General features: G+C 38.5%; 1 protein-coding gene across 5 annotated transcripts in view; it reads left to right on the plus strand.

The window, feature by feature from the left end:
* ZNF518A (zinc finger protein 518A) overlaps positions 1 to 19145 on the plus strand; it is a 54357-nt gene that overhangs the window by 11474 nt on the left and 23738 nt on the right. The window contains exon 1 of one of the 5 annotated variants that reach the window (XM_020883204.2): positions 17650 to 17768. The exons of 2 other annotated variants lie outside the window; for them this stretch is intronic. The gene's annotated coding sequence lies outside the window, so the exon portion shown is untranslated. Of the gene's footprint in view, positions 1 to 17649; positions 17769 to 17894; positions 18323 to 19145 lie in introns of those variants that run through there. 2 more of the 5 variants (XM_020883197.2, XM_020883217.2) reach the window with 2 other exon arrangements.

A 19145-nucleotide genomic window follows, 5' to 3' on the forward strand; every position in this document is an offset into this window, starting at 1 on the left:
TTACCAGACTGACTCAGCAAGATAAACTCCCCCAAATTCTACCACAGAACTGGTCTAGTGGGGATGCAACCACTGTGACTGCTGGTTATGGGCCAGCAGTGAGTATATGGACCACGAAGGCCATATGGTGTCTTGCACCAATGACAATATTTCTACTTCTGGCTCTGAAATTTCAATGTACCTGCTACCATTCCCCCCGACTGCGCTGCTGTCTTTATTTGCAATACTAGTTTCTAATTTAAAGCTTGTAGAGTGATAAACTCGTGTAAATCCTAAATGTGTTTCTTTCCACATTTGTAGTGATATTTCTATAGACTAAATTTCTGGAGCTGTTGGGTTTAAAGGGAAGCACATTTAGATTTTTGATAGGTACTGCTAAATCACCTTTGCCTAAAATGTCATGATTTATGCTACAAACAGTAGATAAGTATGTCAATTTCCTCAAAGCCATATCAATTCTAGATCTGTGTTTTATGGTAGTTTTGTAAATTTGGATCCATGTGGACTTCATTCGGCTGTATGACTTAGTAATTGTGTGTTGTTGGGCAAATTTGTCCATTATCTGGGTTTCCATTACTTGTAGATATAATATGGAAATAATGACCACATTGCTGAGACTTTTAGTTGTCCCTTGATATCAGTTTCCCCTTCTGCACTCATATAACCCAAATTTTTACCTATATCTAGAGTCGTCCAGAGTCAATACTAATTTGCTAGTTTCTTTTAGTCATAGCCAGCATTAAAACCTGCAGAATGGGTATCAGCTGTGTGCAATAATATTCTGCAGCTAATAGTGAATCACTTTTTAAAGAAATACTGCATCATAAAGATTCTTTATTGTACAGAGAATGACACTTGATAGAAAAGCTCAGATACTTATGCCTCCAAGTTAAAGTGATCAAGAACAGTGATCAATGTGAAGAGAATTTTTAAATACCTAGGATGAGTTATTTTGCTTACATATTCCTTTTTATTTATGCACAGAAGTGATATGTAATTAAGTTCATGTGTAAGTAAAAAATAAAAATTGTAAGTAATAAGCATTCAGTTCAGTCGTTCAGTCGTGTCCAACTCTTTGAGACCACATGGACTGCACCATGCCAGCTCCTGGAACTTGCTCAAATTCATGTCCATCAAGTTGGTGATGCCATTCAACCATCTCCTCCTCGACTGTCCCCTTCTCCTCCTGCCTTCAATCCTTCCCAGCATCAGGGTCTTTCCTAATGAGTCAGTTCTTCCCATCAGGTGGCCAAAAGTATTGGAGCATCAGCATCAGTACTTCCAATTAATATTCAGGACTGATTTCCTTTAGGATTGATTGGTTTGATCTCCTTGCAGTGCAATGGACTCTCAAGAGTCTGCTCCAACACCACAGTTCAAAAGCATCCATTCTTTGGTGCTCAGCTTTCTTTATGGTCCAACTCTCACATCCATACATGACTACTGGAAAAACCTTAGCTTTGACTAGATGGACCTTTCTAGGTGAAGTAATGTTTCTGATTTTTAATATGCTGTCTAGGTTTGTCTTAGTTTTCTTCCAAGGAGAAAGCATCTTTTAATTTTATGGCTGCAGTCACCATCCACAGTGATTTTGGAGCCCAAGAAAATAAAGTCTGACACTATTTCCATTGTTTCCTCATCTATTTGCCATAAAGTGATGGGACCAGATACCATGATCTTGGTTTTTTGAATGTTGAGTTTTAAGCCAGCTTTTACTCTCCTCTTTCACTTTCATCAAGAGGCTCTTTAGTTATTCTTCATTTTCTGCCATAAGGATGGTGTCAATTGCATATCTGAGGTTATTGATATTTCTCCTGGCAATCATGATTCCAGCTTGAGCTTCATCCAGTCCAGCATTTTGCATGTTGTACTCTGCATATAAGTTAAATAAGCAGGATGACAATATACAGTCTTGATGTACTCCTTTCCCAATTTGGAACCAGTCTGTTGTTCCCTGTCTGGTTCTAACTGTTGCTTCTTGACTTGCATACGGATTTCTCAGGAGGCACGTAAGGTAGTCTGGTATTCCCATTTGTTTCAGAATTTTCCACAGTTTATTGTGGTCCACACAGTCAAAGGCTTTAGTGTAGTCAATGAAGCAGAAGTAGATGTTTTCCTGGCAATCTCTTGCTTTTCCTATGATCCAATGGATGTTGACAATTTGATCTCTGGTTCCTCTGCCTTTTCTAAATCCAGCTTGAACATCTGGAAGTTCTTGTTTCATGTACTGTTGAAGCCTAGCTTCGAGAATTTTGAGCATTATTTTGCTAGCATGTGAGATGAGTGCAATTATGCAGTAGTTTGAACATTCTTTGGCATTGCATTTCTTTGGGATTGGAAGGAAAACTGAACTTTTCCAGTTCTGTGGCCACTGCTGAGTGTTCAAAATTTGCTGACATATTGAGTGCAACACTTTCACAGCATCATCTTTTAGGATTTGAAACAGCTCAACTGGCATTCCATCACCTCCACCAGCTTTGTTCATAGTGATGCCTCCTAAGGCCCTCTTGACTTCACACTCTAGGATGTCTGGCTCTAGGTGAGTGATCACACCATCGTGATTATCTGGGTCGTGAACATCTTTTTTGTATAGTGCTTCTGTGTATTCTTGCCACCTCTTCTTAGTATCTTCTGCTTCTGTTAGGTCCATACTGTATCTGTCCATTATTGTGCCCATCTTTGCATGAAATGTTCCCTTGGTATCTCTGATTTTCTTAAAGAGATCTCTAATCTTTCCCATTCTATTGTTTTCCTCTATTTCTTTGCACTGATCACTTAGGAAGGCTTTCTTATCTCTCCTTGCTATTCTTTGGAACTCTGCAAATAATCATTGTCACAATTTAATTGGGAATGTTTTTTTATATTCTTAGATTCAATTAAGAAATAAACAATAATGGTCTCATGTCCATTCTTGCCACCTTCTACAGTAATAGAAATTATCCTATGCCTGCACCAATTATTCTGTTTGGTGTGCTGTCTCTTTAGTTCACATGCCTTCAGATTAAGAGAAACAATACTCAGGGAGCTTCATTAAGGACCTGCATTAAGGAGACTATTGCATACCTAGTCCTGATCAAGGTGTAAAATTTTGGACTTTGAACTCATGATGTAATGGGATGAATCTTTTGAGGGTGAGTGTATTTTGCATGTGAATGGGACAGAGGATGGAATGTAATATCCAGCTAAGAAGATGGCCTCCAGTTGTTCTAGTCTCTTAGTATTAACACATTTAGGTAGCCCTCTCGCACACTGAGTACAGTTAACCTCTATAACTTGCAGGATATTGCCAAAATGAGGGAGTATGACTTCTGAGACTTTGCTATAAGAGTCAATGGCTTTCATCTTGTGTTCACTTGGATCAAATACTTTGGTAGAATCCAGCTGCCATGCCAGGAGGGCACTCAGCCATCCCTATGGACAGGACCACATGGCATTGCTTGAGTCATCTGATAATAATCAGCACTATTTAATACTTGCCAGGCATGTAAGAAAGGCAAAGGAGGAAAGGAAACTGGATATAGAGTTCCAAAGAATAGCAAGGAGAGATTAGAAAGCCTTGTTAAGTGAACAATGCAAAGAAATAGAGGAAAACAATAGGATGGAAAAGACTAGAGATCCCTTCAAGAAAATTAGAGATACCAAGGGAACATTTCATGCAAAGATGGGTACAATAAATGACAGAAACGATAAGGACCTAACAAAAGTAGAAGATATTAAGAAGAGGTGGCAAGAATACTAAGAAGAATACACAGAACTATGCAAAAAAGATCTTAATGACCCGGATAATCATGATGGTGTGATCACTCAGAGCCAGAAATCCTGGCTGAAGTCAGGTGGACCTTAGGAAGCATCACTACGAACAAAGCTGGTGGAAGTGATGGAATGCCAGTTGAGCTGTTTCAAATCCTAAAAGATGATGCTGTGAAAGTGTTGCACTCAATATGTCAGCAAATTTTGAACACTCATCAGTGGCCACAGAACTGGAAAAGTTCAGTTTTCATTCCAATCCCGAAGAAAGGAAATGCCAAAGAATGCTCAAACTATTGCACAATTGCTGTCATCTCACATGCTAGTAAAGTAATGCTCAAAATTCTCCAAGCCAGGCTTCAGCAATATGTGAACTGTGAACTTCACGATGTTCAAGTTGGTTTTAGAAAAGGCAGAGGAATTAGAGATCAAATTGCCAACATCCGCTGGATCATTGAAAAAGCAAGAAAGTTCCAGAGAAACATCTATTTCTGCTTTATTGACTATGCTAAGGCCTTTGACTGTGTGGATCACAATAAACTGTGGAAAATTCTGAAAGAGATGGGAATACCAGACCACCTGACCTGCCTCTTGAGAAACCTATATGCAGGTCAGGAAGCAACAGTTAGAACTGGACATGGAACAACAGACTGGTTCCAAATAGGAAAAGGAGTACATCAAGGTTGTATATTGTCACCCTGCTTATTTAACTTGTATGCAGAGTACATCATGAGAAATGCTTGGCTGGAAGAAGCACAAGCTGGAATCAAGATTGCCGGGAGAAATATCAATAACCTCATATATGCAGATGGCACCACCCTTATGGCAAAAAGCAAAGAATAACTAAAGAGCCTCTTGATGAAAGTGAAAGAGGAGAGTGAAAAAGTTGGCTTAAAGCTTAACATTCAGAAAACTAAGATCATGGCATCTGGTCCCATCACTTCATGGGAAATAGATGGGGAAACAGTGGAAACAGTGGCTGATTTTATTTTGGGGAGCTCCAGAACCACTGCAGATGGTGATTGCAGCCATGAAATTAAAAGACTTTTACTCCTTGGAAGGAAAGTTATGACCAACCTAGACAGCATATTAAAAAGCAGAGATATTACTTTGTCAACAAAGATCCATCTAGTCAAGGCTATGGTTTTTCCAGTAGTCATGTATGGATGTGAGAGTTGGACTATAAGAAAGCTGAGCGCTGAAGAATTGATGCTTTTGAACTATGTTGTTGGAGAAGACTTTGGAGAGTCCCTTGGACTGCAAGGAGATCCAACCAGTCCATCCTAAAGGAGATCAATCAGTCCTGGCTGTTCATTGGTAGGCCTGATGTTGAAGCTTAAACTCCAATACTTTGGCCACCTGATGCGAAGAGCTGACTGATTGGAAAAGACCCTGATGCTGGGAAAGATTGAGGGCAGGAGGAGAGGGGGATCACAGAGGATGAGATGGTTGAATGGCATCACTGACTCAATGGACATGAATTTGAGTAAACTCGGGAGTTGGTGATGGACAGGGAGGCCTGGCGTGCTTCGGTTCATGGGGTCGCAGAGTTGGACATGACTGAACGACTGAACTGAAGTATATTTTATTTCTACACCTTTCTATCTCTGTGTCTCTCTGTCTTTCTTCTCTCTCTCTCTCTCTCTCTCTCTCTCTCTCTATATATATATATATATATATATATATATATATAAGTGACTGCTAAGTCACTTCAGTCGTGTCCAGCCCTGTGCGGCCCCATAGACGGCAGCCCACCAGGCTCCCCCATCCCTGGGATTCTCAAGGCAAGAACACTGGAGTGGGTTGCCATTTCCTTCTCCAATGTGTGAAAGTGAAAAGTGAAAGTGAAGTCGCTCAGTCATGTCCGACTCGTAGTGACCCGATGGACTGCAGCCTACCAGGCTCCTCCATCCATGGGATTTTCCAGGCAAGAGTACTGGAGTGGGGTGCCATTGTCTTCTCCATATATATATAAAATATATATTTTTGAGAGACCATGCTGTGCAAGGCATGCAGGATTTTATTAATAGTCCCCCAACTAGGGACTGAACCCACACCCCCTGCAGTGGAAGAGAAGAGGAGTCTTAATCACTGGACCTTCAGGGAAGTTCCTGTTTTAAAAAACATTTTGTTAAAAAATTTTTAATGTTAGCCTCCAACTAAAAAGAAAAAGAGAGAGAGATAAAAAAAAAAAATCTCAGTGGCTTACAAAAACGAAAAAAAAAAAAATTTTTTTTAATGAGCTACTCACTCTCCTTAGACCGCAGCTGCATAAAAACACCAGTTCTTGGTAGCTATGTTGTGGCAGATGCACTGAAGACAATTGCTGGCTTGGTACTTGTCTATCCCTGTGGAGTCATTTTTCCTCTGCTCTCCATTTGGAATTGTTACCCCTCTACCGTATCAGCAATATTTTTTAAAAATATAAAACATTTTTGAAGTTTTAGGCAGTATTTTTCAGGATTTGATACTGGGAGATGTTTCTCTACACATAGACTCTACCAAAAATTTTTCAGGAGGCATTCAAGTGTTTAAATTCTAAGTGTGTCTTCTCTGAATTCAGAGTCACTGTTACTTTTATGAAAACATTGGTGTTTCTTTTAGAAAAGCTGGCCATTGAAGCATGCTTCTATAAAATACAACTCTTATTACAATGTGACTATGAAGTTTACAGTGAGAACACTGATTCTGCAAAAAATCATCTCTTTCCAGATGGATATACATATATGCCTCTTTAAAATGTTGGGTTAAACAAATGTTTGTGAAATCTCCATATTCTTTAAGAGGAAGAGGGAAACAGCAATCAACACAGCAAACTTTCTTTTTTAAGCTTATTTATTACTCCAGGTCAAAGACTTTCCTAACAACTGAAATATGAACAGGGCAGCATTGAACTGGATATAGATGACTTTCAGTGAAACCTCATTTACATGAGATGAAATTAAAGAATATTAAAACTTACTGGGGAACTTCCCCAGTGATCCAGTGGTTAAGACTCTGCATTCCCAATGCAGGGGACATGCGTTCAGTCCCTGATCTGGGAATTGAGATCGTGCATGCCACAGGATATGGCCAAAAAATTAAAAAAAGAAACGTATTGGAAATGTTTTTCTTTGAAACAAAGCTACAGCAGTTTGCTTATAATAAAAATTACAGACTCAGAGTCATCAAATAGAGATGGAATTATTTGACAATGAAGGAGAAGAAACGATTTGACGTGACTTATAACTCCCTTCTTACCATTTTCCATCTGGAATAATTCACCTTTCTAAAAATTACTAAATGTTGCTTCATTTTTTTTTTCATTTTAAATTAAATTTTTATCAATTTTGAGGTAAGTGCTTAGGTATTTTTCAATAACTTATTTTTGGCTACCACTCTATTTGTATGTAAATGAAGGTGTAATGATTTTGTTGCAGCAAGGGGGACCCCTTCCAGGGCCCGAAGCTGGGCTCTTGTCTAACACTCGGAAATGAATTGTCCGAGTAGACACATGCTGACAAAGCAAGAGATTTTATTGGGAAAGGGCACCTGGGTGGAGAGCAGTAGGTAAGGGAACCCAGGAGAACTGCTCTGCCGAGTGGCTCGAAGTCTTGGGTTTTATGGTGATGGGATTAGTTTCCGGGTGGTCTTTGGCCAATCATTCTAATTTAGTGTCTTTCCTGGTGGCGCACGCATCGCTCAGCCAAGATGGATGCTAGCAAGAGGGATTCTGGGAAGTGGATGGACAGGCAGTGTCTCCTCTCGACCTTTCCCGAACTCTTCCGGCTGGTGGTGGCTTACTAGTTCCGTATTCCTTATCAGGATCTCCTGTCATAAAACAACTCATGCAAATGGTTACTATGGTGCCTGGCCAGGGTGGGCGGTTTCAATCAATGTGCTTACCCTAACAATTATATTTTCTAAAAATTGTGTTTTGTATGCCATTTTATGACATGTTTTTAGGTTATTATATTTGAAATGTATTTATATTTAGTTTTTCTATTTTAAAACTTTTGTTAAACTTGAAAATTTTAAAGAAAATACCCATCCTAATACCCATATTTCAATATTATGTGAAGTGAAATACACTTCTATTTATATTGTCATTTTATCCTAGTTTTGGAATCATTAGGTTGTAGGGTATTGACTCTAGGAAATATGTTAGGTCTTTCTTCATGTCTTAAAATATATTCAAGTTTTCTATCTCATTACTGTATTCTTAGCTTTTTAGGTGAGGAAGACATAAATGAGATAAAGTTTGATGGTTTTATTTTCAAGTCTATATCCTTACTAATTTTTTTCTGCTTGCCCTATCAGTTTTTGATAAAGGAATTTTAAATTTTCTCTCTATGATTATGGATTTCTCATTTTTTTGTTGGTTTTGCTTTAAAAATTCCAATTTTAGGTTGTTACGTGTTAAGTTCAGGATTGTGATATCTTCTTGGTTGATTGTTCCTTTTATTGTTACTTATAGTGACTCTTTAAATGATATTTTGTATTCATGTTAATATTTTAAGCCTATCTTCTTTTAGTTTAATATCTTCTTGGTGTATCTTTATATGCTTTACTTTCAAACATAATAGTTTTGCTTTAGGTTTTCTTTTGTCAGCAACATAAAGATGAAATTTATTTTTGTGACATATTCTGAGAATCTCTCTTTCAATATGCAAACAATCTGTTGAAATGCTTATTGATATATTTAGACTTATTTTTTACCATAGTACTTGCCCTTTTCTTTACCACCATTTATCTTTGTATCTCTATTTTTTCCTTCATTATGTTGGACTGAAAAAGTTTTACTGCCTTTTAATCCTTTCCTGGTTTGGAAACTATGGACTGTATCCTATTCTTTTAATAGTAATGCTTAATTTTTCATGTATGTACATAGTATGTAATTTTTCTGACAATGCCTGTAATTACTCAGTATTTCTATCTTTCTTCTGAATACCTTATAACCTTTATCCACTGAACATCAATCTTTTAGTTGTTGCATAGGTTGTTTCAACTTTTTTCAAAGCTAAGATTTTTTTAAGAGTTATTAATTTGCAGAAATACATTGTAAATTTCAGAGCTCACCATTTTTGTTCAATCTCACACCTTTCCTGTAGGTTTACTCACCTTCTGGCTAAAATTCAATCTTTTAATAGTATTTTTAGGGGGGGGGCATATGGTGAATAAATTTATTTCATCTTCATAGAATGATAAATATTTTTATTTTGCCTTTTTACAATAGTTTAACTAGAATCCTAGGTTAACATTCACCATCTCTTAATATTTCAAAAAAGTCATACCATTGTTTTTGGCATTTAGTATGTTATTGAAAAATTTGTCTTTAGGTTGTCATTCATTTGTATTTATTCTGTCTTTTCTCACTGAAAACTCTAAGCAATTTTCTCTCTTGATATTTAAAATTTTCAATATATCCAGGTATGTTTTTATTTATCCTATTGAGGGTTTGTGATACATTTTTAAATGAAGGGCTCATATTTGTTCAATTCACAAAAATGTTTAGATTTTATCCTTTTAAATACTGCTTTTCCACTGTTAACACGCTTGCATATTTTTTGTACTCCTCCAACAGATGTATGTGTTGGAGACACTCAATTTATTCTCCATGTCCATTATCTGTTTTTTTCAGTGGAGAGTCCCTGAGACTCTTCACTGAGACTGACATCCTGACCACTCGGTATTTACGGACCAGCTTGCCAGCCGATGGGACCAGACCCAGCTGCTGCAACTGGAACCCTTTTGTCCCTGGTCTCCTACTGACGTGGACGACTGGTCAGAGTACCCTGACCAGGTAAAGTACAAGAGACTTTACTGACCTCTCTCTCCTTCCTTCTCTCTTTCCTCCTCTTAACCCTTCCTGTCCTACCTTTTTTTTTTTCATCTCCCTCTCCTGGACTCAGGAGTCCAGTTGAAGGACCTCAGCCTGAGCTGAGAGTTGGAGGCCTGTCACCTTTGCTTGGTAGAGAACTCGAATTCTGGTTCTGTTCTGCTCTGGTTTCTGGTTTGAATTCTGGTTCCATTCTGGTCTGGTCTGGTTTCTGGTAGGGCTGAGTTCCAATCCTCCCTTCCCTGGAGGTCCAGGGTAAAGTCTGGTAACACCTGGGTATCTGCAGGTAGCAAGAGACATCTATAAGGCCACCCCTTTTGCCCCCGTCCCCACCTTCCTCCCCCTCTTCTTTCAACCTGGCCTCCTTTCCTCCCTTTGAAATCTTTGAAGACCTGAGGTATTTTCTGAAGACCTGAGATCGTACTTGGATCTGAAGTTCTGTGTCTCTATAGGAGGTTTTCTGAGAGACTGCAATCTTGTATTTTAAGAGAGTGTCTGATTAGGATGGCTGGGCATGTGTGAGTGTTCCATGTTGTGATTTGTGATGGCCATTTTGCTCTGTGTGGCTGCCGTTTGGTTTAGACCTGCTGCCATTTTGTTAGAGCTTGATTTTCTCTCCCTGTGCCTTGAGACCAGGACTCTTAGACATACTAATTTAGACCATCTCTAATTCCTGAGACTAAGAGGAAAATGTGAAGAAGCTTTTAAAATTTTTATTTATTCCAATTGTTACTTATAAACTGGTGAATTTTATATTGTATATCTGATTCATGACTAAGTTTAGAAAATGAAGCTAGATCTTGCATTGAGGCTGTGTGGATATGTGTGTGTCTTTGTCTCTGGATAATATTATTGAGATTAATTAGTAAATGTGCTCTATTTAATTGACTTAAAGAAAAGTGTGCTTACAAATCAAACAATTCCAAATTAAACTAAGTGAATTTCAGGTTCATGTGAACTGAAAAATGTTCAACATTGAATTATTACCTGGTAATATAGACATGTCTTTAGAACCATCAATAGGTAAAATACTTTTGTTGTACCTAGATTTACTAGAGGTCAAATAAGACTGTATTCTATCTATTGCAAATTTGTTAACAAGAAAAGGAACACAATGTGGAAAAAATTTTAAGGGAAGTGTTTTTGGTAAAAGAAGGTATGAAAAATAAAAAACTGCTGAAATAAGTGAGTTATGCATGATGAGAGGCTTCCCTGGTAGTTCAGCTGGTAAAGAATCCACCTGCAATGCAGGAGACCCTGGTTTGATTCCTGGGTTGGGAAGATCCCCTGGAGGAGGGCATGGCAACCCACTCCAGTATTCTTGCCTGGAGAATCCCCATGGACAGAGGAGCCTGGCTGGCTACAGTCCGTGGGGTTGCAAAGAGTCAGACACAACTGAGCAACTAAACAAGCATATTTGCTGTATTTTGGGGAAATTCCTCAGAGCTATCTTCACATTTATTCTCTTTTCTATTGTAGCCACTGTAGACCTTGCTGCTGCTGCTGCTAAGTCGCTTCAGTCATGTCTGACTCTGTGTGACCCCATAGACGGCAGCCCACCAGGCTCCCCTGTCCCTGGGATTCTCCAGGCAAGAATACTGGAGTGGGTTGCCATTTCCTTCTCCAATGTGTGAAAGTGAAAAGTGAAAGTGAAGTAGCTCAGCTGTGTCCAACTCTTAGCGACCCCATGGACTGCAGCCTACCAGGCTTCTCCATCCATGGGATTTTCCAGGCAAGAGTACTGGAGTGGGGTGCCATTGCCTTCTCCCAGACCTTATCCTGTCTGTATTATGTTATTTCAATGGCTATTCCAGGATTTTCTAATTGTATTTTAAAATGATTCTTTTAAAATATCAACTTGTTTGTGTTTCATTTCTTTCTGCTTCATAATTCTTTGCCTGTTCTTCGTAACATCATTCCTTCATTAATTTTGTGTGTGAGGCAGTTCCATTTTCTTCCAGAGTGAATTTATGTACTGAAGTTTGATCTTATAGGCTACTTTTATAGCATTTAGATGAAGTTTGGAATATAATTCAGTGAGAAGGTTATGTTTTGTTTGTTCTCTTTCTCTCTCTTGCTCTTTGCTCACATTTTCCTGCCTAGTTACTTTGAAGCTGTCTTTTTCAGCCAATCCTATCTCTATGGAATGGAACAAGATTTTCTATTACAGATTACAAGCCTTTGGTTCCAGAGTAAATTGAGACTATCACAGTTCCTGCATAGAGCCACTGGAAGATTTTGTTTTCTCCCTGGGACTTTCTTTCATTATTGTTTAGGATTTTCTTCTTCTTTCTCCTGACTTATATCCACTATGTCCTGGTTTCCATGTCTTACTCTTTTTTGGTTTACTCCCTCATTTTAGTGAATCATTACCTTTTTGGGAAAGAGTACATGTTCTGAAAATGTATTGATTCTACTCACATGCTTAATTGATAGTTTGGTTGTAGAACTATGTTGGAAAAAAATTGAAAGGTATTTAGAATTTGAAGGTATTATTTCACTTTTCTTTAGCCATTTGTGTTATCATTGAGGAATCTGATTCTGTTTTTATTCCCAATATTTTGTATGTGACCTACTTTTTCTCTTTGAAAGATTTTAGGCTTTCTATACCCTGATTTTCTGAATTTCACCATGATTTATCTTGGTATAGTCATTTGGGTGAGCATTCAATGAGTAATTTCAGTGTAAATTCATGCCCTTCAGTTCTGGGACATTTTCTTATATTTTTTACATAATGATTTCTTCTCATTTCTCTTTTCTCATTTTCTGAAATTCCTATTAATTGGATGTTAGATTTTAATTTTTAAATATTTTTCATTTTTTAATTCTAAATTTTTTTCTGTTGGGGGCAGTTTTTACAATTTTATCTTCAAACTATTTATTAAATATTTAAGAGCATTCTTTTCATTTTCAAGTGTGCTTTCTTGGCCTTGAGATATTCCTTTTTCATAGTATTTCTCTTTTAGTATTTTTATAGTATTTTATTGTAGTATTTATAGTATTTATTATTTTATAGTATTTTATTTAGTATTTTTTAGAATTTTTATAGTATTCACTATTTTTTGTTATATATCTGAGTATAAAATAGTGCTTTTGTTTTGTTTTTCTTTCTTATGCCTGCTGCACTGTCTCTCTTCTGTTACTTTTTCTTTTTTTTTACCAAAAAATATTCCTTTTTAAAAAATCTATATTTTGGGAGCCTTTTCTTATATTTCTTACTACCCTTGGCTCCCTGAAGTTTTTATATTTAAAGGCAAGGCACTTGAACATTGATTGGATTGCTTATTGATTAGTGGGCTTTATTGAAAGAACCTAAACGTCAATCTTGGTGACCATTTTTCTTGAATTTTTCCATTTCACTAGAGGGGAGAAAAGGCAATGGTGTAATTTCAGTATACATATGGGCATTCTGTCATTTAAGTCCACTGGATCTCCACCCTTTGTCCTAAGGACCAGTTCCTTTTGCATTTTTCTCGTTACTTATTTTTGAGTGGCATTGGCCATGTTGGGGATAGGATCAATTAAAATGAAGACCTATGGTCTATGGAGATATTTCTCACTCTCAGCTGATTTATTCAGTAAATGGAAAACTGACTCTCAGAATAATATCTCCCTTTTCTGCTATGGTCTAGTCTTCTCTCCAGGTTTCTCCTACTGTTGGAAAATCAACGAAATTAAAAGTGTCTTTCTTCTAAACTCTCCTTCAGCTTCTCTTCTTTCCCTTTTTGCCTACTTAAAAAATATTTTAGTATGGAAAATATAAAAATGTAATGCATATTTAAAAAGTAGACAGAATTTTGTAATGGTTCCTTCTATGTCCATCTTCCAGGGTGAGCAGTTATCAACTCAAGGCCAATCTTATCTCATCCATACCCTCACCTATACCTCTACCTCTTTATTTTGAAGTAAATCTTCAACACAGTATCAGTTTCATCCATAAATATTCCAGCATGATAAACTTTTAAAACATAACAGTATATACATTACACCTAAAAAAATTAACAAGATATTTCTTAATATCAAATACTCTCAGCTTCAAATTTCCAGTTGTCTTAAACATGTCTCAAGTGTGTTTTGTCTTTTTGCTTGAATCCAATAAACCTCTCCTTATATTTTATGTTTTTGAAGGGAGGATTTAGAGAAATTTTCAGGTTGATTTAACTTGGAAATTTTAGAATAACGAGCCATGATAATCTACTCCTACAAGTTCTTATGTGTAATTTAGTGATATTAACATGGTGCAGTGTCACTGGTCTCACATTAGGTTGATCCTATTAAAAAAAAAAAAAACCCAAAACTTTCCAGGACTCCCCTGGTGGCTCAGTGGTAAAGAACCCATGCAGGGGACATAAGTTCACATCTCTGGTGTGGAAAGATTCCACATAAGTCTGCATGCTGCAACTAAGATCTGATGCAGCCAAATTAAAAAAAAAAAAAAAAAGCTTTCCAGAAAACATCAAACTAATTCAGGTAGTATTGAATCTCCAACAACAACAAAAAGAAAAAAGGAAAACCCTATACTTTTATTCTTTTAAAATTTAAAATAGTGAAATGTACTATTCATATAAAAGAGTATACAGAGGAGTATATATACATATATATTTAACAGGTTTGTTCTTAAAAGAAATATAATTAGCTACCTTTCAGTTCTCTCTTTTAATTTTTCTAAGGCCTTGAGTAATCTGTACCCTCTGTTCTATTGCCCTCAGGATACAGAGGTTCTTAGAATTTTATATAATTGGGGACAAGGAAAGGTGCCCTAAAATATTTATGTAAGGCCAATATAGTTTATATAGTTTAACTTTTATTCACAGTCAAATATTCTACCCACTGAAACTAATAAAGAGGGGCTTTACTGTCTTTAATAAAAACTTAATAAAAATAGCAGCATATCCAAAGTGTTGGTCATCTAGGAAGTCTGAGTTGCAAGGAAACTGGCAGGGATGCCTACTCCAGAAAATTCTTTCTCATCACCTGTGATAGTGTCTGAAGTCCCACATTTGTATTTGCTCTGTTTAATCATGGACTCTTTTAGATATTCAAGATTCTCCCTTCCTACTGGTTACTCCATGAGGGATCATGTCTTTTTTTTTTTTTTTAACATTCCAATAAAACTTTATTTACACAGACAGGTAGACTAGATTCTATCCGTGGGCTTGCAGACTGTGCACTTGGCTCTAAAGAACCTTGAAGCCATCAAAACTGGTTGCACAGGTGTCCCAAAGATTGGTAAGGGCTCCATTCTGTCCCCTCCAAGAAGGACAAAAGTCAAGTTTTATTCTAATTATTTTGTATGGTGCTTTGGTGTTTTGATGTGCTTTTGAATGAGTGATCTCAATCCTCCCTTTTGTCCCTTCTCCCCTCTTTCTGTGTATATATCTCTAAATGCTTCCCATTCTTCTTCATTCTGTCCCTTTGAACTCACCGAATTAGGTAATTTTAGAGTAAGGCTCTTCCACATTCATCCTTGCTAAAATCCTGGCTTCCTTTCTGGGCCCTCGTCTATACAAGGGTAAGAGGCAATGTGCAGTGGTATAAAGAGCACTTGTCTGGATCATTGGGCAGAGCATGCCACCAGCTTGCTGTGTGACTTTGAGTAAATTACCTAACCTCTCTGAGCCTTCCTTTGCTCTTCCGTCAAATGAAGGAGTTGGTTAGTAATCTCTAAAATCCTTCCAGCTCTAAGCTTGTGATTTTAGGAAGCTGCAGCTTAAACTCTTGACAACTGTTTGTGGTCATGAAATAGGATGTCACTCACAGACCTTAATGAAACTGCCAGGAGGCCACAGAAATTAGCCACATGATCTTCTGTAGTTGGCAGCCTTCTGAAGCTGGGTGGGTAGGGTTACCAGCTAACTTCAAGAAATCTGAGCGCATATCCCACTAAGAGGAGAAAAGGAACACAAATGACTCCAGGAGGGGTCATGTCTTATCATTTGTACAGTTTCTGGCACACAGTAAGTGTTGAAAGAAATATCTGCTGAATAAATATTACGTAACAAGCTTTGCAGAGGACATTGGGAAGGATAATACTTGAAGTTCATGTTTGACTAACACTTGTTTGATAATTGAAGAGTAATCAACCTATAATTTTTTAACCAAGAAATATGAGCACTTTAAGCTAGATCACCCAGGCTCTTGGGAACTCTATTTTTCCAATTCTGGTTGCACTAGATTTTTGTAGGTAGGAGTTTGGACTTGAATTGAGCGATCAAAAAAGGAGACATTCGTTTTAAAGAGAATTTTTCTCTTTAAATTAATACCGTTTATTTCTTTAATTATGAGTGTAATAATTATTTGTATAATGCTTATCAAACAATTACTAGAAGTGTGCTTACATTTTTGTAAGTGCATATATAACCTTGCTATCCCTAGAGTGAAATGTAATTTCCACTATATATTAACTATCTTCATGAGGTACAAAATATTCCAGAATCCTTTATTAAGCTGTTTCAATATTCTCTGTATCCTGTCTCACTCTTTTAACCATCGTCTTTTCCTTCCTTTCTGTTTCCTTCCCTTTTTGTGTGCTACCCTTAACCTTCTAAAAAGAGGGCAAGAGTGGATGGAGGTTGTGTGATTCAGATGGAAGAAGAAAATACGGGAGAAACAAGTTTGGGATCGTATAAATACACAATCTAATTCTTTCACAACATGCAGGTTTGCATGGCTTTTTAGGTGAATATATAATGCAAGAGTGAAGTTGTAATGTGTGTACTTCAGAAAAGAGGGGTGAACTTTTTTAATGTGAAAAATGAAAAGCAAAAAATTACATCGAAACACAAAATAACTTCATCTTCCCAATTATCGTCTTTTTTGCTATTAGAAAAACCCTAGCTTCTCTTACCTCTGTGATGGGTGCACATGTCTGACCTGTATGAAAATGAAGACGGGTGAGAGGAGGACGATGTTTAACACAAAATAAAATCCACGCTGTGAACATATTCTTCATTCCATATTGGCATTCCTTTCTGTATCTATGGAAGATTTGTTTGTGTTTTATACAGGCATACTGGTAGAAGATATATAAACACATCGAATGTGTACTACCACTCATTTGCTTTTTCCAGGAGGAATCATGTAGACTAGTAGAAAGTGTGATAAGAAAAGTCCTTAAAGGCAAAGGGAGGATTCCACAGAATGTTTTTATTAAAGGATGGAGACAGCCTTGTGCTACGGTTACATGTCGATGTTTTCAAGAGCATGCTCTAAAAGGATGAAAAATGTTTACAATAAACATTTTAAAAGTTTTTTTTTTCAGTCAAACAGGAAATGTACTTCCTAAGAATGTATCAAACATGAAAGATAGGAAGCAAAAATTCGACCGTGGTATCACTTTTACTATTTAGGCATATCCCTCCGCTCCAGGGGTTATTATTATTTTTTTGTTTGTTTTTAAAAAGGCAGTTTCCGCCATAAAAACCTCCACCCCCTCCCGAGGAAAGTAATTTATGTAAAAAAGTGAGGTCAGTTAATAGGCTTGATTTCAGAAATCCACTAAAGGACAGAAGAGCCTTACTGGCCTCTGGGGGAAACCTAATCATATTAATTGACCTCTTTGTCCAGCCGTACGTGGGGGAAGGATTCTTTTGATGGGGATTAGAGGCTTCCTTGTTGAACGCTGGTTTTCAGGTAACTTATTAAATATGTCATGTTTGGGGTTGACTATGTCGTCCAGAGCTGCTTATAGCAGCTTCCTTCATTGACATGAGCTGCAATGGCTGCTACACCCTCCGTGCCAAAAGCAAAGGGTGGGGGAGACGCCATTTGCAAAGCCGGAAATGATTAAAATCTCAGGTTGAGGCCATTCCCAGTAAGCAAAGGATTGCCAAGAGCACAGTTCCTGCTTCTGGTGTCTCCCCTGAAGAGCACAGACTGGACGTGTGTCTCTCACTCTATTGGTAGTAGGCTCTCCCCACCGCTTGGTGAGCCAAAGGGGGAGCGAGCCACTACTGAGGCAGGCACCCGGGAAGCGCGCTTAATTAGAAAGGTCAGCGGCAAGCCCAATTCAGCGGCCTAGTCTAACCAGGGTGAGGGGCGGACCCTGCCGGCCTCCGTCCTCTTCCGCTCGACTCAGGTGCGGAACGGATCCCTCCGCCACAGCAAGCGCTCCCGGTAGCGCTCCGATCGGCTTTTCGGCAATACCCGGATGGAAGCATAATGGCCGCCATCAGGGACTCGCAGGCAATGGGGACCACGACAGGTATTCCCCGTGAGCTGGGCCACTCAGGCCTGTTAGGATGCCGGGACTTGTAGAGAACCAGTCAGGGGGCAAAGGGCGAGTTTGTGGGGGCTGCAAAGCCCCCACGAACTCGCTCGGGGCTCCGCCTCTTGTGATAGGAAGCGTCTGTTAAATAGTCCCGGCCATTCAGCGCTTCCGCCTAACTTGTCGCAAAGTTTTTCTAGAGAAGTCAGTCCTTTGACTCGGCGCTCTTGCAGCCTGCCAGAGCTAATCTTCAGCGTTTTAGCCTGGGCTTGCTTTACGTCGGGGTTTTTTGAACTCCGCACTCTCCCACAGTCCAGGAGCTGGAACGGGAACGCGGCTCAGTGTGCCTCCGCGCGCCCGAGTGGTAGCCGAGCCCCGGAGGAAGGGGCGGATCGGGCGCGGTGTTTGGGACGGAGCGGGGCGCGCGGCGCTCGAAGCACTTACTCGGCGCGTTCCGGGACTGGTGGAGACTGCATGGGTACCCCTCAGACCGCACCCTTCGAGCTGTAGGTTCGCAGGCCCAAGGCAGCCCTACTCGACGGCTCCCCATTGTGGGTTCAGTTTTTGGTCTTTGGAGATCTTTTTTTTTCTTCCAGATATGCTCACCTCTGTGGCGCGCGTTCCCTTCTCCAGAGTTGGCCACGGGCGCTCTTCCGTGCAGACCCCAACCACACCCAGTGGCAGATGGATTTCTTTGTAACTGGCTTTCTTACTCGTAGGGTCCATTTTGAGTTTGTTCTTAACATGATGGTCCTCAGTGTCAAGTAGACAGTCTTCTTAGATGACTATGGTAATTGGAAATATATAAGGTGACTGACTGTATGTAAGGTAAATGTTATAACTCTTAAGTAGACCAATGGAGCAGATACGGCAGCTGTAAGGTTCTGAGTGCAAAAATTAAGGTTCAGGTTTTTTTAAAGGTTTAAATTTGGGAGCATTTAGTGTTTGTGAGTTATTAGCGAAAACATTCTTTGGGTATGTTTGGCTATAAAAACTTTAAAAAAAACTGTAGAAAAATAAATCAAGTCATTGTTTGAAGAATACATAATAATGTTGAACTTTATACGGTTGTCACAGTGATGAAACATGCCACCAAGCTGTATACCAGTGTGAGAATTTTCTTAGAGCGTCTATGTTTTGGGCTTAGTGTACTGATAAAGTTGAATTGTTTTTCAGGCAGGAAGGGATCTGACTTGAGTGTCCTCTAAAGTTTTTGTCTTCAAGTTGAACATTTAGCAACCCCTAAATTGATTCAATGAGATACCCTAACGTCTTTCAGAGTTGTTAACTGCAAATCAGTTGAAGTGGATTCATTATCTTTCAGCAAAACGGGATTTTCCTGAAATTCAATAAGACATTGCCTTGTATTAACAT

The sequence above is a fragment of the Odocoileus virginianus genome, chromosome 7 (genome assembly GCF_023699985.2).
Source record: "Odocoileus virginianus isolate 20LAN1187 ecotype Illinois chromosome 7, Ovbor_1.2, whole genome shotgun sequence".
Lineage (NCBI taxonomy): Eukaryota > Metazoa > Chordata > Mammalia > Artiodactyla > Cervidae > Odocoileus > Odocoileus virginianus.